At 36.1% G+C, this 23,910-nt stretch overlaps 1 protein-coding gene across 4 annotated transcripts in view; it reads right to left on the bottom strand.

Annotated features, from left to right (window-relative positions):
* Window positions 1-23,910, bottom strand: part of CDH12 (cadherin 12) — a 1,193,543-nt gene that overhangs the window by 703,675 nt on the left and 465,958 nt on the right. For 2 of the 4 annotated variants that reach the window (XM_061393824.1, XM_061393826.1), the window contains exon 3: window positions 18,507-18,646. The exons of the other annotated variants lie outside the window; for them this stretch is intronic. The gene's annotated coding sequence lies outside the window, so the exon portion shown is untranslated. The remainder of the gene's footprint in view (window positions 1-18,506; window positions 18,647-23,910) is intronic. 4 annotated transcript variants of the gene reach the window in all.

Raw genomic sequence — 23,910 nt, 5'->3', positions numbered from 1 at the left:
TTTTTTAATAAGGTAGAATTTTATGTTGTTTTTTTAATATTAAAGAACTTTATTTTGTGTTTTCATACATTTTTTAAAATGTAAAACCTCATTAGTTATTGGTATCGACAGTAATGTGGACTAGGTAGACATTATCTTCACTAAGTTAGCACAGGTGAAAAAATTGGATAGCAGAGTGGAGATTTCCATTTTTTTATATTAGTATCTGTAAAAGTTAAGGATTGAAGTGAAGTGAAAGTTGGTTAGTTTTGTCTGACTCTTTGTGACCCCATGGATAGTCCATGGAATTCTCCAGGCCAAAATACTGGGGTAGGGAGCATTCCCCTTCTGCAGGGGATCTTCCCAACCCAGGAGTCAAACCCAGGTCTCCTACATTGCAGGCAGATTCTTTACCAGCTGAGCAACCAGGGAAGCCCAAGAATTAAAGAAGCTAACTTATTAAAGATAAGAAACCACAGATGGCTTAGAGTTTCAGAGATAATTTTTATTTGAGAAATGGTGTTTATAATTGAAATCAATGCCTCCACCACTATAATAAGGGATAATCTAGCATAGAAAGATGCCCCGTGCTTGTGTTTCAAAATAACTGATCTCAAAGCAGGCCAACTATTCAATGTACAAGTTTTTGGCTACCAAAGTCATTTTTAACACACTCTTCAAAGTATCTTCCAACCTTACTCCCTGAATTAACAGAGGTGGTAGTAGTGAAACTTCAACTCACTACCAATGGGCATTCTAAGATTCAAATTATATATTCAGTTCAGTTCAGTTCAGTCTCCCAGTCGTGTCCGACTCTGCGACCCCATGAATCACAGCACGCCAGGCCTCCCTGTCCATCACCAACTCCCAGAATTCACCCAGACTCACGTCCATCGAGGCAGTGATTCCATCCAGCCATCTCATCCTCTGTCATCCCCTTCTCCTCCTGCCCCCAATCCCTCCCAGCATCAGAGTCTTTTCCAATGAATCAACTCTTCGCATGAGGTGGCCAAAGTACTGGAGTTTCAGCTTTAGCATCATTCCTTCCAAAGAAATCCCAGGGCTGATTCTCATTATACATACACAAATTCGATATATTACATACAATATGGATTGATTATTTATAATTGTATATTATATATGAAAAAGTATATCATATATCCATATTATGTACAAATGTATTATTTACATATAAATTAACATGCATATATTTATACTGCAGCCAACACTGCTAAATTAAACCCAACATCATTTAAATCAAAATAAACAGAAGAAACCGATTTTACCACATCCAAAAAGGGCTTCTTTGGTGGCTCAGGTAGTAAAATATATGTCTGCAATATGAGAACTGGGTTCAATTCCTGGGTCAGGAAGATCCCCTGGGGAAGGGAATGGCTACCCAATCCACTATTCTTGCCTGGAGAATTCCATGGACCGAGGAGCCTGGAGGGCTACAGTCCATGGAGTGGCAAAGAGTTGGATACCACTGAGTGACTATCACAAAAAGTCCCTAAAATGATGACCAATTGAAGTAGTAAAATTATTCTTCGACATTTACCTTACTTTTCCTCAACAATGGTAATAGATTTTATCTCCACTAAATAATGTTGTAAAGACTTTTTTTTTCCAGGAGATAATACTTTATCTGAATGTGTACTATCAGTATTCCTTACTATGCCATACTGGCTTACCTATACTGAAAGCATTAAACCATAAACTATAGGCTAGTTTATTTAAACTAATACACTAACAAAGCTCCAAGAAACTATTTGCACATATAGTACCTAAAAATACATCTCTAGGGATTATCTACCAGAGAAGGCAATGGCACCCCACTCCAGTACTCTTGCCTGGAAAATCCCATGGATGAGGAGCCTGGTAGGCTGCAGTCCTTGGTGTCACTAAGAGTCGGACATGACTGAGCGACTTCACTTTCACTTTTCACTTTCATGCATTGGAGAAGGAAATGGCAACCCACTCCAATGTTCTTGCCTGGAGAATCCCAGGGACAGAGGAGCCTAGTGGGCTGCCGTCTATGGGGTCGCACAGAGTCAGACACGACTGAAGTGACTTAGCAGCAGCAGGGTTATCTACAGTTGCTTCAAGGTAGTGTTTGTGTAAGGAAAAAAAAAAAAAAAGAGCATTAAAGTCTCATGTAAGTTCTCAAAGAATAAGAAAGTACAGTCTTAGAACTCCGTTTTCTATATTAAGGACTTCCATAGCAGCTAAGCTTCTTTGAGTTTTAGAAAATTGTGTTTGTCTCCTCCTCTTTGAAAACCCTCTCACATGTGGTTTCTTCTGTTTGTTAGTTTGCTTCTCTGAGGTACACAGTTGTAACACAGCATACTTCTAGTCTCTAGGCCGATATCCAGAGTGTTTATGAACTAAAAACAAAACAAAAAAGAAAACTCTACCTCAGGTTTTATTTATTTATATATGTTTCTTATTTCCCCATTAGAAAAATTCATTGAAATGCATTGCATTCTACAAAGATAAAGATGAAACTTATTGATTGGTTTAGAATACCACAGCATATTGATTTTAAAATCTAAGGGACAAAATGAGAGTCATGTCTCCTTTCTTTTTCTTTTGACAAAATCCATGTTAACTGCCAAATAAAAACCCCTTCTGCTTCAATCTTGGTTTGCATTTCCTTTTTTATCTATAGTTGAAGATGAATCTATTGTTTCCACTCAATGTCCCTTATATAATATTAATAAATCTTATTGCTGTGATGAACCATTGAAATAGAACAAACAGGCTTTATTCTTTTGAGAGGACAGAAGACAAAAGCCTGCATACTACTGCTGAGCTGTTGGTAGCAGTTGCCCAGAACATGGTGTTATTAAAGGTTTTGAGACTGCAATGTGGTAGTTCTAGGGAAGAATGTCTGAGTCAAGCAGTGCTTTTTCACAACTGAAAGCTAAATGCTTAGATAAGTGGCTGCTACATAGTAAATATGGCCAAGGTGTACACTATAATTATTTTATGAAAACAATGGTAATATGATTATTGCTGCTCTTATTAAAATTTGGCTCAACAGTTAAATAAAGCTGACATTTCATTTAGCATATAACCAGAAAAAAAATGGCAGACAATGAAAGTGTGTATATCTTTCCAATGAAGAAAAGTAATGCTAGGTTTGAAAAATGATGGCTAAAAAAATCCATCTTGGATAAAGAAGAAATGGTACATGTTAAATTTCATGCAATAGAATTCTGAGAGATGAGAAACAGCAGCTGCTGAAAAGAAAGTTGAAGGTAGAAGTAGTATTATAGGCACCAGATTTTGAACATGCCACACCAACCTGCTTTTCTACTTGGTCAGTTATGAAAAAAATAGAATAGATAAGAAATAGAAAGAAAAATGGATATAGGAGGAAAGATGGAATCTGAAGTGCAAGATAAAGTTAAAGGGGACTGAATGTTGATACCTGTGATTGTGAAGTAGTTCTGGAAGTAAACTTGTCCAAAGAGAAAGATATATTGTTGAAAAGATAGCAAAAAAAGGAGATATTAAAATACTGAGTTTCACTTATTAAAATCAATTCACAATGATCTAAAAATATATGAAATATTCTGTATAGTATAAACTTTTCTCTATTAATAGATTTAACAACTGACAACACATTTCTGTGACTATGTATTACTGGTAATTATTATACTGTATCAAAAAGGAAGGAATTATTATCTCCACTTTATAGATGATAAATTGGGGTTCATTGATGCCATTAGCTCAACACATATGATTAGTAGATGGTTACAGACAGGATTTATACCTTCATCTTTCTAACTCATCCAAGAGATCTGCAGACCATCTAGGTAAACTTCATCAGGTTATTTAAACCATAGATAAGCACCAAAGTATTGATGCTTTCAAACTATGGTGCTGGAGAAGACTCCAGAGAGTCCCTTGAAGAGTAAGGAGATCAAACTAGTCAACCGCAAAGAAAATCAATCCTGAATATTCATTGGAAGGACAGATGCTGAAGCTGAAGCTCCAGTATTTTGGCCACCTGATGCAAAGAGCTAACTCACTGGGAAAATCCCTTATGCTGGAAAAGATTGAGGGCAGGAGGAGAAGGGAGTGGCAGAGGATGAGATGGTTGGATGGCATCACTGACCCAAAGAACACAAGTTTGAGCAAGTTCCAGGAGATAGTGAAGGACAGGGAAACCTGGTGTGCTGCATTCCATGGGGTCACAAAGAGTCAGACATGGCTGAGTGACTGAGCAACAACAAAGACAGCAATATCAAGGATATATTGGTCAGCACAATTTAAGCTTAAAAGAGTCATCTATGTCATTACTTTCAAACATTATTTCTTCCTTGAGGAAAATTTAAAAAGTACATAAGTTCTAGTATTCAAATCAATGAAAGTTATTCACTTTTATTATTGAAGTGTGATTCTTTTTAACTTACATATTTTTGACTCAATGTTTTTGTTGATATATTTGAGAAATGGAGGCAAAGCAGTTTCAATTTATGTGATCTTTAATACAAGAGTCCTGATTCTTACATAGCTTTCTTGAAAAATCATGACTTTGTGTGCCTATGGGTTCAGTCACTCAGTCATGTCCCACTCTGCAACCATATGGACTGTAGCCCACCAGGCTCTTCTGTCTATGGGATTGAAGGGCGGGAATATTGGAGTGGGTTGCCATTTCCTCCTTCAGGGGATCTTCCTCACCCAGGGATCGAACCCTCATCTCTGTTTCTCCTGTGTTGGTGGGTGTATATTTTGCCACTATATCACCTAGAAATCATGACTTTAGACAATAGGGGTATGTGACTTTCAGGAAGACTTCAGGGATACTCTGCATTATCTGTTGAGGTAATGGCTGGGTTAGGCTAATTGGATGATGATTGAATCCTGTATTCCAATGTTTACTCAGTTAAAATATTTTGGCTTTCTTCTTTGAAGACAGTCACCTTATTCAGTTGACAAGTGACAATATTAATAGAATATGCAGAATAACGTACTGTGCTTTTTTTAAACCTTGGTTGTTTTTAATTTAAAATGTCTTTCTTCATCCCCATGGTAGGCACACATCAATAGTGTGAAATTTCCATAGACTTTCTAAGAAAAGGATTCATTTGACCAGAGTTTTCCAATCTTTACTATGCATAAGTCAGTATTCCTTTGATGGTGTTTTCCAGTCTTTATTATGTATAAGAAGCAGCTAGCTTCCACAATTCCAATAGAGATAAAAACAAACTGTTGTGTTTAAAATGAAATACTGGTGACTGTATTCATGTAGTATTACTATTAAAATATACACATAATTCGACCTGGGTCCATATGATATAGCTAATTGAATTACAATTCAATGTTCTATTGCAATTCAGAAATGTGTGCATGTTTTTCAGTTTCTTTTACAGGGCCACTGATAGTTAACTATTAGAATTTCCTATTATGAAAAGTTTGAAATACTAAAATAATTTTGAGTCATATTTTGAAAATATGTATATGTTTAACTAATGAAAGAAAAAAAAGAAGTGAAGCTGCTCAGTCGTGTCTGACTCTTCGGGACTCCATGGATCGTAGCCTGCCAGGCTTCTTCATCCATGGAATTTTCCAGGCAAGAATACTGGAGTGGGTTGCCATTTCCTTCTCCAGGACTTCTTCCAGACTCAGGGATCAGATCCAGGTCTCAGGCACTGCGAGATGATAGGCAGACTCTATCATCTGAGCCATAGGGAAGTCCTTATCTAATGAAATACTTGTTGAATTGATGTTGATCCGTTCCTTGCTCTCTTATCTTCATAGAAAGTTATTCTGAATAGGATGATAGTACATAAAAATACTGTGGTAAATATCAAAGCTGCCTCAAAAATATAAGCTAAAATCTACATTTTATTTACCACATAGTTGCTTAATTATGACTTATATTGTTATAAATAGATTATTTGTAGGTTTCCCATTTTTATAACCTTAACAATAATTGAAAATGATTAAATATAATTATTATATTCATTATTGAGATGGGAAATGTGACATAGCTAAGTGAGGGAAAAATCACATTATAAAATATGCCTAGTATTGAGCATGAGAAATCCATGCCTACTCTTGGTCTATAATAAAAGCTTTATATAAACAGTCATTTAAAATTTTAATCCCTTTTGTTTTTAAGAAAATGATGCACCTCTTTTTGCTCAGGTCCAGTTTCTCCAGCTGTGTGATATGCTCCTATTCTTTCTTTCCTTTGTAGGAATTTTATTCCATTTGTAATTTACAGTCCATTGTATTTTCAATATTTCCCTCCTTCCAGCTGTTTTCATCAAAATACTAAAATGCTCTATCATCAAAGTAATGCTCCTTCAAGCCTACATCCTGGTAGACATCAGCCATCATCCTAGCTTTTGTCTTACATTAACATCAATTCCTCTAGAAAGATAATTATTACTTCATTATTCTTGCTGGATTTTTTAATATCTCATTCAATATTTTATTGACAACTCTGTGTGCTACTGTTACCTAATTAGTAGTTCTACTTTGGGAAAAATTTGAACCTAGCTCTATAGACTTGGGAATCATCGTAATGTAATTAATTCTTGGAACTTCATAAAGAAAAAATATCCCCCAGGGATTATGTATGGAGTGAAAATCCAGGGGAGAAAATACTGAATTCAAAGTGTCCCGGGGCTTAAGAAAACAAAGGGGGAGAACGTGAACAAGCATGACTGCCTAGAAAAGTTTCAGGAAAACAAGAATGGAGTGCTAGGAAGAATACTGAGAGATAAGTGTTACAGAGAAAAGAGTGATCAGACAGCTAAGAAAGCACGTGAGGGAATAAGATTCACCAAGAAGAATACTGAGAGATCAGTGTTACAGAGAAAAGAGTGATCAGACAGCTAAGAAAGCACATGAGGGAATAAGATTCACCAAGAAGAAAACTGAGAGATCAGTGTTACAGAGAAAAGAGTGATCAGACAGCTAAGAAAGCACGTGAGGGAATAAGATTCACCAAGAAGAATACTGAGAGATCAGTGTTACAGAGAAAAGAGTGATCAGACAGCTAAGAAAGCATGTGAGGGAATAAGATTCACCAATAAGAAGATCACAGTAAACCTCCACAGAGGCATCTCTAGAAGGAAAGAATCTGTGATGAAAATTTCTAGAATAATAGCTATGGCTTGTGAGCTTAAGGCAAAGATGTATTTTAAAACATTCTTTACATTACCTTAGCATTTGTTTTTGCTGTTCAGTTATCCAGTTGTGTCTAACTTTTTGAGACCCTATGGACTGCAGCACGCCAGGCCTCCCTGTCCCTCACCATCTCCCAGAATTTGCTCAAGTTCACATATACCTTCGTGAGTTTGAGTGAACTCTGGGAGTTGGTGATGGACAGGGAGGCCTGGCGTACTGCGATTCATGGGGTCACAAAGAGTCAGACATGACTGAGTGACTGACCTGAACTGAACTGAACACATACCTTCACATTATCTATCAGTGTGCTACTATTTTTTTTTTAACTTTTCCTTCTCTTTTTTTGTTTCTTAACTTTCTTCAGAAATTTTTGATATGTTGATGGCATGTTGATGGCACTATTTTGGAAAAATAATGCCAACTGAATTGAAGTTTTCTGGATTTATAGCAAATGGTATATTTTCTGTCTCTTTACATCAGTTCAGTTCAGTTGCTCAGTCATGTCCAATTCTTTGCAACCGGGTGGATCGCGGCACACCAGGCCTCCCTGTCTATCAACAACTCCCGGAGTTTACCAAAAATCACGTCCATTGAGTTGGTGATACTATCCAACCATCTCAACCTTCATCATCCCCTTTTCCTCCTGCCTTCAATCTTTCCCAGCATCAGGGTCTTTTCAAATGAGTCAGTACTTCACATCAGGTGGCCAAAATATTGGAGTTTCAGCTTCAACATCAGTCCTCCCAATGAACACCCAGGACTGATCTCCTTTAGGATAGACTAGTTGGATCTCCTGGCAGTCCAAGGGACTCTCAAGAGTCTTCTCCAACACCACAGTTCAAAAGCATCAATTCTTCAGCAGTCAGCTTCTTTGTAGTCCAACTCTCACATCCATACATGACCACTGGAAAAACCATAGCCTTGACTAGACAGACCTTTGTTGACAAAGTAGTGTCTCAGCTTTATAATATGCTATCTAGGTTGGTCATAACTTTCCTTCCAAGGAGTAAGTGTCTTTTAATTTCATGGCTGCAGTCACCATCTGTAGTGATTTTGGAGCCCAGAAAATAAAGTCCGCCACTGCTACCACTGTTTCCCCGTCTATTTGCCATGAAGTGATGGGACTGGATGCCATGATCTTAGTTTTCTGAATGTTGAGCTTTAATGTCTCTTTCCATAGATCACTAAAATTTTATACTTTTTAATTATCAAATACTGTTTAATTAAAGATTTCCTAGGCTTCAGATTAATTATACTTATTTCCAAAATTCAAGGAAAATAATTTATACTCAGATAATTTATGTATATAACTTATGTGTGTTCCTACATGAACATACTTCACATTTATAAGCTTTGTTTCAAAGGAGGAATATTTGAGTTAATAAGCAGCAAAAACATATAGAATTAAAATCTATTTAAAGTCTGCAGACATAAGTCTAAATAATCAATACATATGGTCTCTCCATTGAATCACTGAGTCAACAAAGAAACAAAATGCATATTGCATATTAACTATTCTAGCATTGAAGTTTGAACTGTGATTATTGGATTTCAATTATTAAATTTTAGAAGCCAAATGTAATGTAGTTTTTCTGAATTTACTTCATAAACCAAAAAATAAAATTTAATATAGAAGAGTGAAAAAGCTTAAAGAAACCATTTTAAAATATTTTCTCTGTTTATTTATTTAATAAATTACTAATATCTCTTAGAGCCATATAATAAAATGAAGCCTGCTTATTTTAGTAACTAATACATTGCTTTAGCATCAGCAGACAAATCTCAGGTAAGCCATTTCTATTAGTAAAATATCCCTGAGCTCACATATGGACACACAAAAATATCCATTGCAAATATACTTTGAGTTTTTTAGACTATACATTTCTATGAAAATAATATAAGAATAGTAAAATGTTTAAAATGGTTTGAGTTCTCACCCACTATCTAAATAGTTCATGTAGTATTATTGACATACATAAACAAATTATATTTGAAAATATATTATGTAATAAATGATCTGTTTATATATTATGTTTTTTCATTAAACACATGAGAAATAACAGAAATGAAGTAATTAACACTCCATTTTTGCTTTTAAAATTTGACTCACTGTTGGAAGTTTTAAAAAGAACAAGTTGTCCACAGTATTAAAGAATGATGGTAGGAATATTTTCAAAATCAGTATCTCTTCTTTGTGGGTTGCAAAGATGGCCAGATTCTTCCCTTCCTGTGTCCATATCCTTCTCTGTAAAATTTTGCCTTTCATTATGACTTTAGAACAAATCGTATGATTTGCTTTGTTCAATGAGACATTAATGGAAATGACAAAGATGAATTTCCACAATGGGATTTGTTCTTTTTTGCTATTTTTGATTCTTGCCAATACCATCAATATTCTCAGGCTGATCTGTTAAAGGATGAGGACAAATGGCCCATATACTCAGTTAAAAATAGGGCTGCTCTGCTAAGGGCAGTGACCCACAAATAAGTAAAGCCACCCAAGCCAGACTGAATAGCAATGTAAATAATTAAAAAGTGTAAAAGTATAATTTGTTATTCAGTATAAGCTTACTGTTACAGAAACTGGTTCTAGGAGTAGTGCACTGTTGTTAAAAAAAAAATCTCTTAGAATTATTAGCTTTGGAATCAGGTTTTGTGTTTGGGAAAAAAAAAAAAAAAGGAAGCCATGGGAAAAAATCAAAGGAATTGTTAGCAAAGACTTGAAAATGCAAAAATAAATTAAAACAAAACACAAATAATGACCCACATCATATAGTTTAGCAGCAAATGGGAAAAGTATGTCCCGTTGTATATTTGAAGATAGGAAATGTGAGTATAATATACTAGTAGACCTTGGTAAGATGATTTCTTGGAATGTGATAAAAGCATCAATCGGTTGCTATAAGCTATGCATGAAAATGTACAGAGAGAAAAATGAGCTATTAGAGTGAGGCTGAAAACATAAACCCTTTCTCAATTCCCATTTTTCAAGGCAGAAAGTACAAATGGCATCAGGTTAAAGATGAAACCAAGTGTGGCTGTAATATACTTTTTAAGATCCCTAAAAAATTTAAAACATTGACTGGCACAGTCTCTCAGAGCAGAAAACTTTTTAAAAGTCTAAGGTTTCTATTTACAGCAGTCTGGTCACCAAAGATTACAGAGGCCTCTTATCTTACAAAGAACATGAATATGGCTTTTAGGTCATGGAATAGACTCACGTTGGAAATTTGCAAAATTTTTAAGGGAGCTGTCCTGTCATCTTAGATTGAAAGGGAATAAGACAGTTGGACATTAAAACAGGCCTCTCTGGTCTTAACTTTATATCTTGTATAGTCATGATTAGAAGTCTCTTCAGCTGCATATGTGGGTCATTTCTCAATAAAAATTGTCCTCTCTAAGGGCAGAGGCATGGACCAAAGAGAACAATGGTGTTGAGCTATAGTCCTCAAATCTTTATTCTCATAAGACTTTTTCAGTCCTCAAAGAACTTCTCAGTATGTGTTTATATCACATGCTATTTAGTAATTGAATATTGAAAGAATGGATCTTAAAATCAATTCATCTGAAACATTAATAAGCAATGTGCTAATTGATTAAAAATGACTTTATTTTCCTAAATAAAATAATTGTAGTGCAAAAATGGCCTTGGTTACATATTTTACAAATCTTTTATATTTGGCTATATAGAATACAACTGGTTCTCATATACACTTTTGCTTTCAAACTCTTGTGATTTGTTGTCATAGTTGAAGTAAAACTCAGCCACATATTAATATATAGTAGAAAAACAGAAGTGTATTTTAACAATTTTTTCAGATAATTGTGCATATTCTTCTTTGATAATGCCTCAAAAGATGATAGACTATGGATTCTACAAAGTTAAAATTGATTCAATTATCTTACAATTTGAATAGATATTTATTCATTCATGATTTTGTAATATTAAATATCATACACTGATCACTTGGAGAACAGTGGTCATTAAGTAATGCATATTTTAAAATGTTGATGTTTCCTTATATAGTATAAAATAACATTTGCTAATATCACTACTGATATAATAAAAAAAGCTTTATATATTGAGATACTCTCAAGCTTGTGCTATACATACAAGTTTTTTCAAATTCTCACAGGTGCTTGAATGCTCAAATTTTGTCACTGGTCACAAGGACAGTCATTTGTCTTCCTTAAATATATAGGCTTGTTTCATCCATTTTTCATAAAATATCCACAAACTAAAGCAGTCTGAATTACTATATTTCTGTCAGTTATTGTATCAAATAAAAATTAGATTACATGAAAAAAATGCCTAGTTCAACTTGCCACACAGTTACATGTATGTGCTTTTCCTTCATACAAGTGTCCCACCTGAACAGGTATTACATAACTTTATGTGCAATTCCCACATCATCACACATTATGTTAAAAGATTAGGTACCTTCTTGCCATGTATATTGTCACCCTGCTTATTTAACTTCTATGCAGAGTACATCATGAGAAACGCTGGGCTGGAAGAAGCACAAGCTGGAATCAAGATTGCTGGGAGAAATATCAATAACCTCAGATATGTAGATGACACCACCCTTATGGCAGAAAGTGAAGAAGAACTAAAGAGCCTCTTGTTGAAAGTGAAAGAGGAGAGTGAAAAAGTTGGCTAAAGCTCAACATTCAGAACACTAAGATCATGGCATCCAGTCCCATCACATCATGGCAAATAGCCACAGTAGAAATAGTGGCTGACTTTATTTTTTTGGGCTCCAAAATCACTGCAGATGGTGATTACAGCCATGAAATTAAAAGACGCTTACTCCTTGAAAGGAAAGTTATGACCGACCTAGACAGCATATTAAAAAGCATATTTGTCACAAAGGTCTGTCTAGTCAAGGCTATGGTTTTTCCAGTAGTCATGTATGGATGTAAGAACTGGACTATAAAGAAAGCTGACTGCTGAAGAATTGATGCTTTTGAACTGTGTTGGAGAAGACTCTTGAGAGTCCCTTGGACTGCAAGGAAATCCAACCAATCCATCCTAAAGGAGATCAGTCCTGGGTGTTCATTGGAGGACTGATGTTGAAGCTGAAACTCCAATACTTTGGCCACCTGATGCGAAGAGCTGACTCATTTGAAAAGACTCAGATGCTGGGAAAAACTGAGGGCAGGAGGAGAAGGGGACAAGAGAGGATGAGATGACTGATTAGCATCACTGACTCAATGGACATGAGTTTGGATGAACTCCAGGATTTGGTGATGGACAGAAAGGCCTGGTGTGCTGCAGTTCATGGGGTCGCAAAGAGTTGGACATGGCAGAGTGACTGAACTGAATTGCCATGTATCAGTGAGTGGGATCTTATTCTATCCGAACTTGAACCTATGTCTTGCTTTGTTCAAGGAGATCCCAGTAAATAGGATGTAAGCAAAGGCCTGTTTTCTTTCCACGTCTGTTAAGAATTTTGTGAATAACGAGTGTCATGCAAAATGCACAGAAATCATTTTATCCTGTCATTTTTCAACTTGGTCCCACCAGTATTTCTAATCTATTTTCTTTTACACACTATTATTTTTTGTTTGTTACCAAAGAATAAAATAAGTTCTTAAAATTATAAACACATATAATATTGAATCATACATATGGCTCATTTATATTCATTTCATGTTTAGAAAAACCTTTCTATTTGTCTTTATAGGATGGAAAGTTGTTGAGATAAATAAAACACAAACTAATAAGTCAATATGCCACAAATATTCTAGAGCTAGTGCTAGTGCTTAGTCACTCCAGTCATGTCCAACTCCGTGACTCCTGTTGGACTGTAGCCCTCCGGACTCCTCTGTCCATGGAATTCTCCAGGCAAGTATACTGAAGTGGGTTGCCATTTCCTCCTCCAGGAGATCTTCCTGACCCAGAGATAGAGTCCAAGTCTCCTTCATTGCAGGCAGATTCTTTACTGTCTGAACCACCAGGAAAGCCCTACTTAAATCTAACTAAATATTTATTGGTATAAATATTCAGTACTAATATGAAAATGATGTGAATCAATAACAATATAAGATACATTTGTTTACTTTTCTGGCCTTTCTGATAAAGATAAACTTACTTATAGAAAATCAATCTGTTATTGGATAAATTGTCTTCTGTCATTACAGTCTATTATTTTTTCTACTTTATAGTTAGTCATAGAACCACAGTCATTCTTAGCTTGTATTTTTTCATTTTACAAAATAGGGAAAATGGGACTTTTAGACAAAACTACTCTAAAGGGTTTGGATGTTTTCCTGATGCACCTCCTGGTTAAGTGAACTCATCTTGACATTTCATAGAGTGAAACTCTTTACTCTGCCTTCATTCTTCCCATCCCCACCTCAACTTCATCCTTTCTTCAACTTCTTCACTTTCTTCTCCCTCCTTCTATTTCTTCTCTTCCCTTATTCTCTCCCCTGTATTTCTGCTTCTCTCCCTCTTTTTTTTTTCCCTCTCTGAGAGATGAATAATTGGATACATAGATGAATATTAAGTAACTATCAGTTTTTCCTAGAAAGATTGTACTCTTCATGGGAAAAATGAAATAATTTCTATCAGAACTAGACCACTTACTTATAAAACTAAAACCACTTCTGAGCTTGTGTTCTATTTGCTCATTTTTTTCTTTTTCCTTATCTTTTTTATATTCTTAGAGTACCTGCATACACTCAGTAGGTAAATTGATTTTCATTTGGAAAATTGAATTTTAAAAACTTTAAGACACTGCTTCTTTCCATGAAGTCCTCCAATGATTATAGGTAGCATTCTTTTGTGTAAACTGATGATATGTCTGCTTTACAAGGCTATAATGTACCCTATTTATTACATCATAAATATATATAATCAAATACAAAAAACATATAGAAAATAATGGTTCAGGGCATCTGCCTGCAATGAAGGAGACTTGGGTTCGATCCCTGGGTCGGGAAGATCCCCTGGAGAAGGAAATGGCAACCCACTCCAGTATTCTTGCCAGTATTAAAATTGTTTTTTTTTTTTTTTTTTTTCTCTCTTTTTCTCTCTTTCTTTTCCTTCTTTTCTTTAACATTGCATTTTTGAAATTCCAAACTGTACTCTAGATTTTTAATTTTTGCTTTTAGGTATTTGTTACCAATTTTGTACCTTTAAGAATCCAATCTTCAATACCCATTTTTTACTTGGGAGCGAGATTACTGGCTTGACTGCTCTCTCCCCTTTGGACTCTCCTTTTTCTCCACCAGGTCGCCTGTGTCTCCTCCCTAACCCCTCTCTAGTCTACCCAACTCTGTGAATTTCTGTGGAGAACAGACAGTGGAGAACACTTAGGGAACTGATTACTGGCTGGATCTGTCTCCCTGCTTTTATTCCCCTCTTTTATCCTCCTGGCCACCTCAATCTCCTTCCTCCCTCTTCTCTTCTCTGTATAACTCTGTGAACATCTCTAAGTGGTCCAGTTGTGGAGTGCACTTAAGGAAGTGATTACTGGTAAGCCCGCTCTCCCCTCTATTGATTCCAACTCATCTAATTCGGGTCACCTCTAACTCCGACCTCCCTCTTCTTTTCTCCATGTAATGCTGTGAACCTCTCTGGGTGACCCTTATGGTGGAGAAACTTTTCATCTTTAACCTAGATGTTTTATCAATGGTGCTGTATAGAAGGAGAAGTTTTGAGACTACTGCAAAAATAAGACCGATAACTGGAAGCAGGAGGCTTAAGTCCAAACCCTGACTCCAGGGAACTCCTGAATCCAGGGAACATTAATTGACAGGAGCTCATCAAAACCTCCATACCTACACTGAAACCAAGCACCACACAAGGGCCCACAAGTTCCAGGGCAAGACAAAACAAGAAAATTCTCCAGCAACACAGGAACACAGCCCTGAGCTCCAAAATACAGGCTGCCCAAAGTAACTACAAAACCATAGACATCTTATAACTCATTACTGGACACTTCATTGCACTCCAGAGAGAAGAAATCCAGCTCCATCTACCAAAACACCAACACAAGCTTCCCTAACCAAGAAACCTTGACAAGCCACCTGTACAAACCCACACACAGTGAGGAAACTCCACAATAAAGAGAACTCCACAAACTGCCAGAATACAGAAAGGACACCCCAAACTCAGCAATATAAACAAGATGAAGAGACAGAGGAATACCCAGCAGGTAAAGGAACAGGATAAATGTCCACCAAACCAAACAAAAGAGGAAGAGAAAGGGAATCTACCTGATAAAGAATTCCGAATAATGATAGTGAAATTGATCCAAAATCTTGAAATCAAAATGGAATCACAGATAAATAGCCTAGAGACAAGGATTGAGAAGATGCAAGAAAGGTTTAACAAGGACCTAGAAGAAATAATAGAGAGTCAATATAGAATGAATAATGCAATAAATGAGATCAAAAACACTCTGGAGGCAACAAATAGTAGAATAACAGAGGCAGAAGATAGGATTAGTGAATTAGAGGATAGAATGATAGAAATAAATGAATCAGAGAGGAAAAAAGAAAAACGAATTAAAAGAAATGAGGACAATTTCAGAGACCTCCAGGACAATATTAAACGCTACAACATTCGAATCATAGGGGTCCCAGAAGAAGACGACAAAAAGGAAGACCATGAGAAAATACTTGAGGAAATAATAGTTGAAAACTTCCCTAAAATGGGGAAGGAAATAATCACTCAAGTCCAAGAAACCCAGAGAGTCCCAAACAGGATAAACCCAAGGCGAAACACTCCAAGACACATATTAATCAAATTAACAAAGATCAAACACAAAGAACAAATATTAAAAGCAGCAAGGGAAAAACAACAAATAACACACAAGGTGATTCCCATAAGGATAGCAGCTGATCTTTCAATAGAAACTCTCCAAGCCAGGAGGGAATGGCAAGACATACTTAAAGTGATGAAAGAAAATAACCTACAGCCCAGATTATTGTACCCAGCAAGGATCTCATTCAAATATGAAGGAGAAATCAAAAGCTTCTCAGACAAGCAAAAGCTGAGAGAATTCAGCACCACCAAACCAGCTCTCCAACAAATACTAAAGGATATTCTCTAGACAGGAAACACAAAAAGGGTGTATAAATTCGAGCCTAAAACAATAAAGTAAATGGCAATGGGATCATATTTATCAATAATTACCTTAAATGTAAATGAGTTGAATGCCCCAACCAAAAGACAAAGACTGGCTGAATGGATAAAAAACAAGACCCCTACATATGTTGTCTACAAGAGACCCACTTCAAAACAGGGGACACACACAGACTGAAAGTGAAGGGATAGAAAAAGATTTTCCATGCAAATAGAGACCAAAAGAAAGCAGGAGTAGCAATACTCATATCAGATAAAATAGACTTTAAAACAAAGGCTGTGAAAAGAGACAAAGGAGGTCACTACATAATGATTAAAGGATCAATCCAAGAAGAAGATATAACAATTATAAATATATATGCACCCAACATGGGAGCACCGCAGTATGTAAGACAAATGCTAACAAGTATGAAAGGAGAAATTAACAATAACACAATAATAGTGGGAGACTTTAATACCCCACTCACACCTATGGATAGATCAACTAAACAGAAAATTAACATGGAAACACAAATGTTAAACGATACAATAGACCAGTTAGACCTAATTGATATCTGTAGGACATTTCATCCCAAAACAATGAATTTCACCTTTTTCTCAAGTGCACACGGAACTTTCTCCAGGATAGATCACATCCTGGGCCATAAATCTAGCCTTGGTAAATTCAAAAAAATAGAAATCATTCCAAGCATCTTTTCTGACCACAATGCAGTAAGATTAGATCTCAATTACAGGAGAAAAACTATTAAAAACTCCAACATATGGAAGCTGAACAACACGCTGCTGAATAACCAACAAATCACAGAAGAAATCCAAAAAGAAATCAAGATTTGCATAGAAATGAATGAAAATGAAAATACAACAACCCAAAACCTGTGGGACACTGTAAAAGCAGTCCTAAGGGGAACATTCATAACAATACAGGCATACCTCAAGAAACAAGAAAAAAGTCAAATAAATAACCTAACATTACACCTAAAGCAACTAGACAAGGAAGAAATGAAGAACCCCAGGGATAGTAGAAGGAAAGAAATCTTAAAAATTAGGGCAAATAAATGCAAAAGAAACAAAGGAGACCATAGCAAAAATCAACAAAGCCAAAAGCTGGTTCTTTGAAAGGTTAAACAAAATTGACAAACCATTAACCAGACTCATCAAGAAACAAAGGGAGAAAAATCAAATCAATAAAATTAGAAATGAAAATGGAGAGATCACAATAGACAACACAGAAATACAAAGGATCATAAGAGACTACTATCAACAATTATATACCAATAAAATGGACAACGTGGAAGAAATGGACAAATTCTTAGAAAAGTACAACTTTCCAAAACTGAACCAAGAAGAAATAGAAAATCTTAACAGACCTATCACAAGCACGGAAATTGAAACTGTAATCAGAAATCTTCCAGCAAACAAAAGCCCTGGTCCAGACGGCTTCACAGCTGAATTGTACCAAAAATTTAGAGAAGAGCTAACACCTATCCTACTCAAACTCTTCCAGAAAATTGCAGAGGAAGGTAAACTTCCAAACTCATTCTATGAGGCCACCATCACCCTAATACCAAAACCTGACAAAGATGCCACAAAAAAAGAAAACTGCAGGCCAATATCACTGATGAACATAGATGCAAAAATCCTTAACAAAATTCTAGCAATCAGAATCCAACAACACATTAAAAAGATCATACACCATGACCGAGTGGGCTTTATCCCAGGGATGCAAGGATTCTTCAATATCCGCAAATCAATCAATGTAATACACCACATTAACAAATTGAAAAATAAAAACCATATGATTATCTCAATAGATGCAGAGAAAGCCTTTGACAAAATTCAACATCCATTTATGATAAAAACTCTCCAGAAAGCAGAAAGCAAGAATAGAAAGAACATACCTCAACATAATAAAAGCTATATATGACAAACCCACAGCAAACATTATCCTCAATGGTGAAATATTGAAAGCATTTCCTCTAAAATCAGGAACAAGACAAGGGTGCCTACTTTCACCATTACTATTCAACATAGTTTTGGAAGTTTTGGCCACAGCAATCAGAGCAGAAAAAGAAATAAAAGGAATCTAAATTAGAAAAGAAGTAAAACTCTCACTGTTTGGAGATGACATGATCTTCTACATAGAAAACCCTAAAGACTCCACCAGAAAATTACTAGAACTAATCAATGAATATAGTAAAGTTGCACGACTGAGCGACTTCACTTTCACTTTTCGCTTTCATGCGTTGGAGTAGGAAATGGAAACCCACTCCAGTGTTCTTACCTGAAGAATCCCAGGGATGGTGGAGCCTGGCAGGCTGCTGTCTATGGGGTCACACAGAGTCGGACACAACTGAAGTGACTTAGCAGCAGCAGCAGCAGGATATAAAATCAACACACAGAAATCCCTTGCATGCCTATACACTAATAATGAGAAAATAGAAAGAGAAATTAAGGAAGCAATTCCATTTACCATTGCAATGAAAAGAATAAAATACTTAGGAATATATCTACCTAAAGAAACTAAAGACCTACATATAGAAAACTGTAAAACCCCGGTGAAAGAAATCAAAGAGGACACAAATAGATGGAGAAATATACCATGTTCATGGATTGGAAGAATCAATATAGTGAAAACGAGTATACTACCCAAAGCAATTTATAGATTCAGTGTAATCCCTATCAAGCTACCAACGGTATTCTTCACAGAGCTAGAACAAATAATTTCACAGTTTGTATGGAAATACAAAAAACCTCGAATAACCAAAGCTATCTTGAGAAAGAATGGAACTGGAGGAATCAACCTGCCTGACTTCAGGCTCTGCTACAAAGCCACAGTCATCAAGACAGTATGGTACTGGCACAAAGACAAAAATATAGATCAGTGGAACAAAATAGAAAGCCTAGAGATAAATCCACGCACATATGGACACCTTATCTTTGACAAAGGAGGCAAGAATATACAATGGATTAAAGACAATCTCTTTAACAAGTGGTGCTGGGAAAACTGGTCAATCACTTGTAAAAAATGAAACTAGAACACTTTCTAACACCGTATACAAAAATAAATTCAAAGTGGATTAAAGATATAAATCTAAAACCAGAAACTATAAAACTCCTAGAGGAGAACATAGGCAAAATACTCTCCGACATACATCACAGCAGGATCCTCTATGACCCACCTCCCAGAATATTGGAAATAAAAGTAAAAATAAACAAATGGGACCTAATTAAACTTAAAAGCTTCAGCACAACAAAGGAAACTATAAGCAAGGTAAAAAGACAGCCTTCAGAATGGGAGAAAATAATAGCAAATGAAGCAACTGACAAACAACTAATCTCAAAAATATACAAGCAACTCCTAGGGCTCAATTCCCAAAAAATAAATGACCCAATCAAAAAATGGGCCAAAGAACTAAATAGACATTTCTCCAAAGAAGACATACAGATGGCTAACAAACACATGAAAAGATGCTCAACATCACTCATTATCAGAGAAATGCAAATCAAAACCACTATGAGGTACCATTTCAAGCCAGTCAGAATGGCCGCAATCCAAAAGTTTACAAGCAATAAATGCTGGAGAGGGTGTGGAGAAAAGGAACCCTCTTACACTGTTGGTGGGAATGCAAACTAGTACAGCCACTATGGAGAACAGTGTGGAGATTCCTTAAAAAACTGGAAATAGAACTGCTTTATGATCCAGCAATCCCCCTGCTGGGCATACACACTGAGGAAACCAGAATCGAAAGTGACACATGTACCCCAATGTTCATCGCAGCACTGTTTATAATAGCCAGGACATGGAAGCAACCTAGATGTCCATCAGCAGATGAATGGATAAGAAAGCTCTGGTACATATACACAATGGAGTATTACTCAGCCATTAAAAAGAATATATTTGAATCAGTTCTAATGAGGTGGATAAAACTGGGGCCTATTATACAGAGTGAAGTAAGCCAGAAAGAAAAACACGAATACAGTACACTAACACATATATATGGAATTTAGAAAGATGGTAACAATAACCCTGTATACGAGACAGCAAAAGGGACACTGATGTAAAGAACAGTCTTTTGGACTCTGTGGGAGAGGGAGAAGGTGGGATGATTTGGGAGAATGGCATTGAAACATGTATAATATCATATATGAAACGAGTTGCCAGTCTGGGTTTGATGCATGATATTGGATGCTTGGGGCTGGTGCACTGGGACGACCCAGAGGGAGGGTATGGGGAGGGAGGAGGGAGGAGGGTTCAAGATGAGGAACACATGTATACCTGTGGCAGATTCATTTTGATATATGGCAAAACCAATACAATATCGTAAAGTTAAAAATAAAATTAAAAAAAAAAAGAAAATAATGGTTGGCATACAAAATGTGCTTATACTGTTCAAAATTATGTTTAGGTCTAAGAAACAGATATCCCCAAACTGTCTATAAGACAAAACTTAACTCTCATGTAAATGTAAATAGAGACAGGTTATCCACAGATGGTGTAGCAACTTTGCAGCTAAAAGCCTTCACAGATGAAAACATCTTTCTAGTTTATGGTCTATCATCCCTAGGGTGTGATTCTTGTCTTCATGATCCAAGATAGTAACTAGATGTCAAGCCATTACACTAATGTTGCAGGAGCATGATGAATGGAGAAAAAATAACAAAGCGTGTATCCTTTCTAACAGAGGCCCAAAGGCTAGGCACCATCCTTCTCTTTTCTTTCCCGGTCGAAAACTAGTTACATGGCCACATCTGGCTTCACAAAAAACTGAAAACATGTTTTTATTCTGGAAAACTAAATGTAGAGATAAAATATGAAGGTTTTATTGCACATTTATGTGAGAATAGAAGTAAGATCAGAGAAAATGGTACTGAGTGATATGCAGTTGGTTGAGTACCAGGATGCAGAACCTTGGATATGGAGGACTGACTATAAAGTTAATGCAAAATTTTGACTATGGAAAGCAGAGAGATGCCCCTATATGCAGTGTTGTTCAAAGGTCAATTGAATGGATAGATAGCTAGTGATAACTTTCTATTAAGAGATATGCTGTCCATTAATTCAATTCTTTGGATACTTGCTATATGCTGGGCCCTGAGTCAAGCACTCCACAGACAGGCATCATAACACGAGCAGATGAAAACAACAAGCCAAAGAAAAGTGGAAAACTTGGAAATCTGATGCAGGCAGATGGCTAGTCTGTCTGGATATTAAATCAGTTTTCTTTACTCTTTCAGTATATCTACTTACAAAACTGAGAGAATAACATTTATTTTGGAATATGTTGTTAATCCCAACACCAACACCACAAAACAAAATCACATGTTCTTCAAGACTTCAGAATGCTCTTTTCAACTTTACACCTTTTTTACATGATACATCTTGACTGAGACTCAATTAAGAATAGACCAGGACTTCCCTAATAGTCGAGTGGTTGAGAGTCAACCTGCTTGCCAATGCAGGGGACATGGGTTCAATCCCTGTTCCAGGAAGATTCTACATGCCACAGGGTAACAATGCCCATGCACTGCAGCTTTTGAGCCTGTGCTCTAGAGCCTGTGTTCAGCAACAAGAAAAGCTGCTGCAGTGAGAAGCCTGTACACCACAGCTAGAGAGTGGCCAGCACTTGCTGCAACTGGAGAAAGCCCACATGCAGCAACAACGACCTAGTATATGTGAGTGTGCAGGCTCAGTCCTGTCCAATCTGTGTAACCCACGGACTGCAGCCCACCAGGCTCCTCTGTCCATGGAATTCTCCAGGCAAGAACACTGGAGTGGGTTGCCATTTCCTTCTCTAGGGGAATCTTCCCAACCCAGAGATCAAACCCACATCTTTCGTCTCCTACATTGGCAGGCAAATTCTTTACTATAAGTGCCACTTGAGAAGCCCAACAAAGACCTGGTGCAACCATAAATAAATAAATTAAAATAACTAAGCAATAAAAGGAATAGACCAACATCTCACCAATCTTCACATAAAATATCTTTAGAACCTCTGAAACTACTAAGTTACCTCTTATTTAGCCCCAAATCTTTCTGTTATTCAATATCCCATCTTCTTTTAACTACTTTCAACTCACCCTCCAAGGAAAGCATTTTTTTAAAAATAAAATTCTTAACTATCACTCATTTGCACATCATTCTATGATGCTTATTTTATGTCTATAAACTAAACATGAATTTTTGGATCAATGTAACACAAATATTTCCATAGAGATTACTCTTTTTTTGAAGTAGGTATGTTTCATGCTAAGTTATCCATATCGGAATCTATCGAATTTTGTGGTTTTTGCAACATCTATACAAAGCTCTTATTAAAATGGGCAAGTCAGTAGGTTGTATTTGTAACATCAAAACAATCAGTCTCTAAAGTTAATTGGACTGTTCAAAGTCATAGAATCTTTGAATGAGCAATGAAGAGTACCCAATTAATATTGATAGCCAGATAATAAGGTAATAAAGTCTGAAGGAGACTAATAAAACCTCAATGCAAATATACCTCCACAATTATCTCAGTGTAATATACCAATTACAGTACCTACCATTTATCATGATCAAGACTGACTACTTTTCCATTTGCCTTTTATATATACCTGAACCTCTTTTACTACTGATGGAAATACCTTCAATACATGCAGTTGTAGTGGGGGAGTGATCTTCTGCAAAATTAATTCGTTAGAAGTAATCTACTGACTGCCAATGTATCCCTTCCATACTCAGACACTCTAGTTATTTCAGGTGTTCAAACTAATAGTCCTCCCAGTAATAATAGGGATCACTCAAACCTCCTGAGGACCACTTGCATCTCATGGTTTATGGCAGACAGATGAAAGAATTTTCCATGATACATCTCTGAAACAGGTACAGAGAAACAGGATACTGGTGGCTATCTTGTGCAGATAGAAGAATAAAGAGAAAATAAATTTATCATTGCATATAGATATGAAGATTTAGAAAAGTCATTTGGAAAATGAAGAAGAATTAATATTCATCTAAATAGCTAGCAAACTGAGATAGCAAATTCATGGGAATTTTTAAAAGTCTGGTTTTATTTACTTAGCATTTTTCATATTTCTTCTCATTTTTTCTTTCTCACTGAGTCCTGCAGTTATTGAAAATCACCTTCAAGACTGTATCTGTCCTACCTTTTACAGCATATGTTACTTCTGAATAGGTATACTGAAACAAATTGTTACTAAGCAATTGAGAAACTACACCTGGAATAAGAGGCAATCACACAGCAGAAATATTGGCAAATGGAATTGTTTACCATTGTATGTAATGGGACAGCTCGCAATGATTTGGTTTTGTGTTTCCTGCCTACCAAGAAGCTAAATTTAGATGCTATTTTTTCTTGGCAAGTAGCTCACTTTCAATCTCCTGCAGGTTAAACATTCTTTTGAGGTTTCTTTGTAGTAGGTTGTTGATTTTATGTAAAAGACAGCCAAATATATATATATACACACACACACACATTTACTAGTCACATCACAGTACAGCTTATTTATATTAATAAGAACATATTAAACTAAGAAAGATTCCTATGCCTATATGTTTGCAGTGGTCTTACAATCATAGTTAATACAGTCTCCATAATTTTGCCTTTTCTAGAATGTCATATAGCTGGAATCATATGGTATATATAGACTTTCAGATTGGCTTAATTCACTTATTAATATAATTCTAA

This window comes from Bos javanicus, chromosome 20 (assembly GCF_032452875.1).
Source record: "Bos javanicus breed banteng chromosome 20, ARS-OSU_banteng_1.0, whole genome shotgun sequence".
In the NCBI taxonomy this organism is placed as follows: Eukaryota; Metazoa; Chordata; class Mammalia; order Artiodactyla; family Bovidae; genus Bos; species Bos javanicus.
This window is presented reverse-complemented; position numbering and strand designations above follow the sequence as displayed.